The sequence below is a fragment of the Festucalex cinctus genome, chromosome 15 (assembly GCF_051991245.1).
Source record: "Festucalex cinctus isolate MCC-2025b chromosome 15, RoL_Fcin_1.0, whole genome shotgun sequence".
Classification (NCBI taxonomy): Eukaryota; Metazoa; Chordata; class Actinopteri; order Syngnathiformes; family Syngnathidae; genus Festucalex; species Festucalex cinctus.
The window spans coordinates 27,561,419-27,567,956 of record NC_135425.1 but is presented as its reverse complement, the minus strand read 5'-3'; the positions used below and the strand labels follow the sequence as shown (position 1 = coordinate 27,567,956).

At 45.5% G+C, this 6,538-nt stretch overlaps 1 long non-coding RNA gene across 1 annotated transcript; it reads right to left on the bottom strand.

The window, feature by feature from the left end:
* Positions 1 to 3,756: 3,756 nt before the first annotated feature.
* On the bottom strand, positions 3,757 to 4,332 carry LOC144002182 (uncharacterized). The gene is made up of 3 exons (XR_013278680.1): positions 4,209 to 4,332; positions 3,984 to 4,094; positions 3,757 to 3,898 (listed from the first exon to the last, which is right to left on the bottom strand). It is a non-coding gene; the product is annotated as an uncharacterized LOC144002182 (long non-coding RNA).
* Positions 4,333 to 6,538: the final 2,206 nt, after the last annotated feature.

The following is a 6,538-nucleotide window of genomic DNA, read 5'->3' as shown; positions in this document are numbered from 1 at the left end:
TAACCCTAACCCTAACCCTAACCCTAACCCTAACCCTAACCCTAACCCTAACCCTAACCCTAACCCTAACCCTAACCCTAACCCTAACCCTAACCCTAACCCTAACCCTAACCCTAACCCTAACCCTAACCCTAACCCTAACCCTAACCCTAACCCTAACCCTAACCCTAACCCTAACCCTAACCCTAACCCTAACCCTAACCCTAACCCTAACCCTAACCCTAACCCTAACCCTAACCCTAACCCTAACCCTAACCCTAACCCTAACCCTAACCCTAACCCTAACCCTAACCCTAACCCTAACCCTAACCCTAACCCTAACCCTAACCCTAACCCTAACCCTAACCCTAACCCTAACCCTAACCCTAACCCTAACCCTAACCCTAACCCTAACCCTAACCCTAACCCTAACCCTAACCCTAACCCTAACCCTAACCCTAACCCTAACCCTAACCCTAACCCTAACCCTAACCCTAACCCTAACCCTAACCCTAACCCTAACCCTAACCCTAACCCTAACCCTAACCCTAACCCTAACCCTAACCCTAACCCTAACCCTAACCCTAACCCTAACCCTAACCCTAACCCTAACCCTAACCCTAACCCTAACCCTAACCCTAACCCTAACCCTAACCCTAACCCTAACCCTAACCCTAACCCTAACCCTAACCCTAACCCTAACCCTAACCCTAACCCTAACCCTAACCCTAACCCTAACCCTAACCCTAACCCTAACCCTAACCCTAACCCTAACCCTAACCCTAACCCTAACCCTAACCCTAACCCTAACCCTAACCCTAACCCTAACCCTAACCCTAACCCTAACCCTAACCCTAACCCTAACCCTAACCCTAACCCTAACCCTAACCCTAACCCTAACCCTAACCCTAACCCTAACCCTAACCCTAACCCTAACCCTAACCCTAACCCTAACCCTAACCCTAACCCTAACCCTAACCCTAACCCTAACCCTAACCCTAACCCTAACCCTAACCCTAACCCTAACCCTAACCCTAACCCTAACCCTAACCCTAACCCTAACCCTAACCCTAACCCTAACCCTAACCCTAACCCTAACCCTAACCCTAACCCTAACCCTAACCCTAACCCTAACCCTAACCCTAACCCTAACCCTAACCCTAACCCTAACCCTAACCCTACCCTAACCCTAACCCTAACCCTAACCCTAACCCTAACCCTAACCCTAACCCTAACCCTAACCCTAAAACACGAAAAAAATACTTACCTTTAACATACTTACCTTAAATATACTTACCTCAAATTGTAGAGTACAGACAAAACTCAAACATGAAGACAAAACACCAAGTATGGAAAGTACAAAGAAAGACAGTCCTGGGCATGACGGTAAACTGCATCCATTTGGAAAGGAAGTTGGAAAGACACACACTAGGACAGGAAAGTATAGATATCAAAGATAAAGATGCACATAAAACACCAAGAAAGGAAAGTAAAAACAACAAGACGATGACATATAAACACCAAGAATGGAAAGAAGAAACATCAGAGAAGATGGGACTCCGCCTGAGGAAGGACAAATGGTTTTCCGAAACGTCGCGACGGGTCCCATCACAATAAAGTGCACTATAATATTATTATTTATATAGCAAAGGCAACTCTACACATAAAACATACACCAAGAAAGGAAAGCATAAACAACAAACACAAAGATATAGACAACACCAAGTATGGACAGCAAGAAGTTCAAAGAGAAAGATACATACAAACACCAAAAGAGGAAAGTATCAAGACCAAATTGAGCCCCAAGGATGAAGAAAAAGTGTGGCAGGACCGTGCACCTCTGCCTCCTAATGGGGGGCGGCTTTCTTTTCTAACCTAACTCCGCCTGTGCCGCCCACTGGACCTTCAATCCAGGGGATCCCGATTTAATAGGCCCGATTTAAATTTATTAACGCCCTACTTGGCCTCATCCTAAACTCAACCTTGAGATTGAGTGGCCCTAGTTGATTAATTATATGTTAGCCCTAATCTCAACCCTAGATCATTTGGAACCCTAATTTGGAACATTTTTGGCTAACCTTACCCCTAAATTTGGTCCTAAACATAACCCTAATTGTGGAAGACTGATGGCCCTAATCCGTAGTTATTATCTTTCTTGTATCAAGTCCTGATTCTGCACGGCTTCAACTCAGATTGGATGGGGGGGACTAACCCGAATTGGGTAGTATAACAGGTGGCATGATGAGACCTGCGTAAAACCTTAGTAATAGGTGGCAAGGCTATATACATCTGCGTAAAACCTAAAAAATTGAGGGAAGGGAATGTTGTTGATTGTATAGAACTGGGAGGAGATATGAGGAGAGGATGGCTTCAGTGAGGGACTGGACGTTCAACGGAAGAGGGGTGATGCTTGTGGATACATACTTACCTGCAAACCTAAATTTTGTAATACTTACCTCAAATTGGAGAGACAAAAACACGAAAAAAATACTTACCTTTAACATACTTACCTTAAATATACTTACCTCAAATTGTAGAGTACAGACAAAACTCAAACATGAAGACAAAACACCAAGTATGGAAAGTACAAAGAAAGACAGTCCTGGGCATGACGGTAAACTGCATCCATTTGGAAAGGAAGTTGGAAAGACACACACTAGGACAGGAAAGTATAGATATCAAAGATAAAGATGCACATAAAACACCAAGAAAGGAAAGTAAAAACAACAAGACGATGACATATAAACACCAAGAATGGAAAGAAGAAACATCAGAGAAGATGGGACTCCGCCTGAGGAAGGACAAATGGTTTTCCGAAACGTCGCGACGGGTCCCATCACAATAAAGTGCACTATAATATTATTATTTATATAGCAAAGGCAACTCTACACATAAAACATACACCAAGAAAGGAAAGCATAAACAACAAACACAAAGATATAGACAACACCAAGTATGGACAGCAAGAAGTTCAAAGAGAAAGATACATACAAACACCAAAAGAGGAAAGTATCAAGACCAAATTGAGCCCCAAGGATGAAGAAAAAGTGTGGCAGGACCGTGCACCTCTGCCTCCTAATGGGGGGCGGCTTTCTTTTCTAACCTAACCCTAACCCTAACCCTAACCCTAACCCTAACCCTAACCCTAACCCTAACCCTAACCCTAACCCTAACCCTAACCCTAACCCTAACCCTAACCCTAACCCTAACCCTAACCCTAACCCTAACCCTAACCCTAACCCCCTAACCCTAACCCCCTAACCCTAACCCCCTAACCCTAACCCCCTAACCCTACCCTAACCCCTAACCCCTAACCCCTAACCCTAACCCTAACCCTTTTTGGATGGAATTTGTCCTTTTTCTTTAACTTGATCTTCTCCATCTTCTTCTTCTTGCGGGACTTGAGAGTGTGAGTGGTATCACAATCCTAAGGACACAGTATGTTATATTTTGCGGGTTAGGGTTAGGGTTAACCCTAACCCTAACCCCCCCCCGGGGGTTAAGAAATATTTCATGTCGGTGTATTACAATGACAGAATTACTTCCAGGAATTATACTCACAAATTTCAAGGGCGCTGGACATGTTTTTCTACCAACAAGGCATGTTCCATTATCTGTTCCGCATCTTCCCAGTCACTGAAGTCAGACTATAGTACAAAAAGCAAAATAGAAGACATAGCTATGGGTTAGGGTTAGGGTTAGGGTTAGGGTTAGTTTAACAAGTTTAACAACAGGAGACATGGGACTTCCTGGATTTCACCTCAGCTTCCCTCAGGCGTACATTCTCCAATTCCATCAACTGGGGAGAAGCCTCCCTTGAAACTTGCCGTCCATCTCCCACTGTTTTGTCAGATGTTTTCACCTTTTTGCTGCTGTCTTCACTCTTCCTTTGCTGCTTCTTTTCCCCAGGTGAGCCTGTCTGTCACCAGAAAGGAAACAGTCATATTTTGGTGGCACGAGCCAGTGTTGCATTTGATTGAACCACTTCCAGGAATTCTACTCACCCGGTGCAGGGAGGAGACCTTCTGTGTTAAGGGCAGGGAGACTTCTTGTGTTAAGGGAAAGACAATTTGTTCCATGACGTCCATCTCATCTTCGTCTTCAGTCATGTACATCTATACAATGACAAAATCCAATTTGGAAGCCATGGCAATGGGGTGGGGGGGGGAAACTTCCACAGTAGTGACATGGGACTTCCTGGATATCACCTTAATTACTCCAATGTGTACCTTTTTTTCCTCGGACTGTGGAGTAGAGACGAGATCCCCGGGCTCCCTTGAAAGTTGTCATCCAGCCCCCACATTCTGCTCAGACCTGTTCACATCTTTGGTAGTTCTCAGCGGGGAGGCCTGTGTTAATGGCACAGAAACCTCCTGTGTCAAAGGCTCGAAAGGTTCTTCCGGGAGCTCCTCCTCATTGCAATTCACGTTCACCTATACAACAATAAAAAACAATGTATAATACATGGGTGTGGGTCATGTCTTCCACAATAGCGACACAGAACTTACTGGGGGCTGGAGTGAGTGCTCCGTAGAATTCCTGGAACTGGACCTTGGTTTGGGGTCAAATTCCAGGAACTGGACTGGGTTTGGGGGTCCAATTCCAGGAACCGGGCATAGGCGAGGCCGGTGTCCTCGGCCCCGCTGCGCGGGGCCTCGCGGGGGCTAGCTACGCTTGGGTCCCGCTCCGCACAGTTCCGGGAACTGGACTTTGGTTGGGGGTCCAATTCCAGGAACTGGACTTTGGTTGGGGGTCCAATTCCAGGAACTGGACTTTGGTTGGGGGTCCAATTCCAGGAACTGGACTTTGGTTGGGGGTCCAATTCCAGGAACTGGACTTTGGTTGGGGGTCCAATTCCAGGAACTGGACTTTAGTTGGGGGTCCAATTCCAGGAACTGGACTTTGGTTGGGGGTCCAATTCCAGGAACTGGACTTTGGTTGGGGGTCCAATTCCAGGAACTGGACTTTGGTTCGGGGTCCAATTCCAGGAACCGGGCGCGGACGGGGCAACGAAGCAACGACCACGCGACGCGACGCTTCGCGGGGCCTCAAACACGCAAGGGGCCCGCCTCGGAGGCCAGGGAAAAGCTATCGGCTATCGGTAGATTTCTAGAACTGTACCTTGGTTGTGGATGAATTCTTGGAGCGGGAACTCGCTTGAGATTTGAATTCCTGAAACCGGACTCTTTTCCCCAAAGGCGACGCACATTTCCAGGAACTCACCTCACTCATCCTTGGAACCTGCAGCGGCGCTTTCTTGTGCTTGCCCTCACACTTCGATGCTAATGAATGGGGGTTGGACAAACGCAGGCTTAAATAGTCTGGTGTTGGTGATGTCACGGTACTGCAGCCAATCACCTTCCGATTGGCCAAAGGCACCTCCTCCCCACACACAAACGCTAACAATTAGCCAGTCAAGCGACACCTTGTGGTGAAAGCAAAAACTGCGTGACTCAGAAAAGCTTTCTTCAACAAACAGACTTTATTTTACGATTTTGTAGTGGAAAAGTATAAGATGCATATAATAGATATGGAGATGAGGCACATTTGCTCTGTAAACGCCCATCCGCTCTCATAACATGGCCAAGTGAATCTAGATAGAAAAAAAAAATAAAAAAACACTAAACGCAATTCACTGAGTAGTGTTTACAAATATGAACGCATCTTTCCGGGAATTACATGTCATCTTTAAGGAATTACATGTCACCTTTAAGGAATTGCGCGCCATTTTTAAGGAATTGCACGTCATCTTTAAGGAATTTTACACGTCATCTTTAAGGAATTGCGTGTCATTTTTAAGGAATTGCGTGTCATTTTTAAGGAATTGCATGTCATCTTTAAGGAATTACATGTCATCTTTAAGGAATTTAGGTTGCCATCCTGGATGTAGACATCGCCAACTTACCCTTGACTTGTTTCCATTGCCATGTTCATTTGGGGCTCCAGTGTAGTGAGCACAATGCTCGGGATCCATCGTGGAGTTGTCTCATCTGTCCAGAGACCCCATGATTTTTTTTTTTGCAAGTGCACATGCAAAGAAAATATCATACCTTGCTGGTCATAATCAGGAGGAGGACTTTCCAGATATTGACCCATCCTTTTTTGCGCTTGCTCGCTTGACTTCTGAAGGCGGCACTGACAGCGACTGCTTTTATAGACTCAGCCCAGCCTTGCAACTGGCCATTGACCAATCACTGCGAAGGGGGTGTAACGGTAACGCCCGCCATAAAAAAAAAAAACCCATCCAAGTCAATTTCCAGGTTTTATACATATAATTCCACAATTTCACCATGGGCAAACCAAACGTCTATTGCCTCAAAAATTACCAGTGGGAAGGGCCATATCTGACCAAAAACCAATCACTGCAATCAGCTGTTGACCAATAGATGGTCACGTCAATTTCCAGGTTGCCTACATATAATTCCACAATTTCAACGCAGTACAATTCATGGAACACAACCCGTCAATTTCCAGGTTGCCTACATATAATTCCACAATTTCAACGCAGTACAATTCATGGAACACGTCCCGTCAATTTCCAGGTTGCCTACATATAATT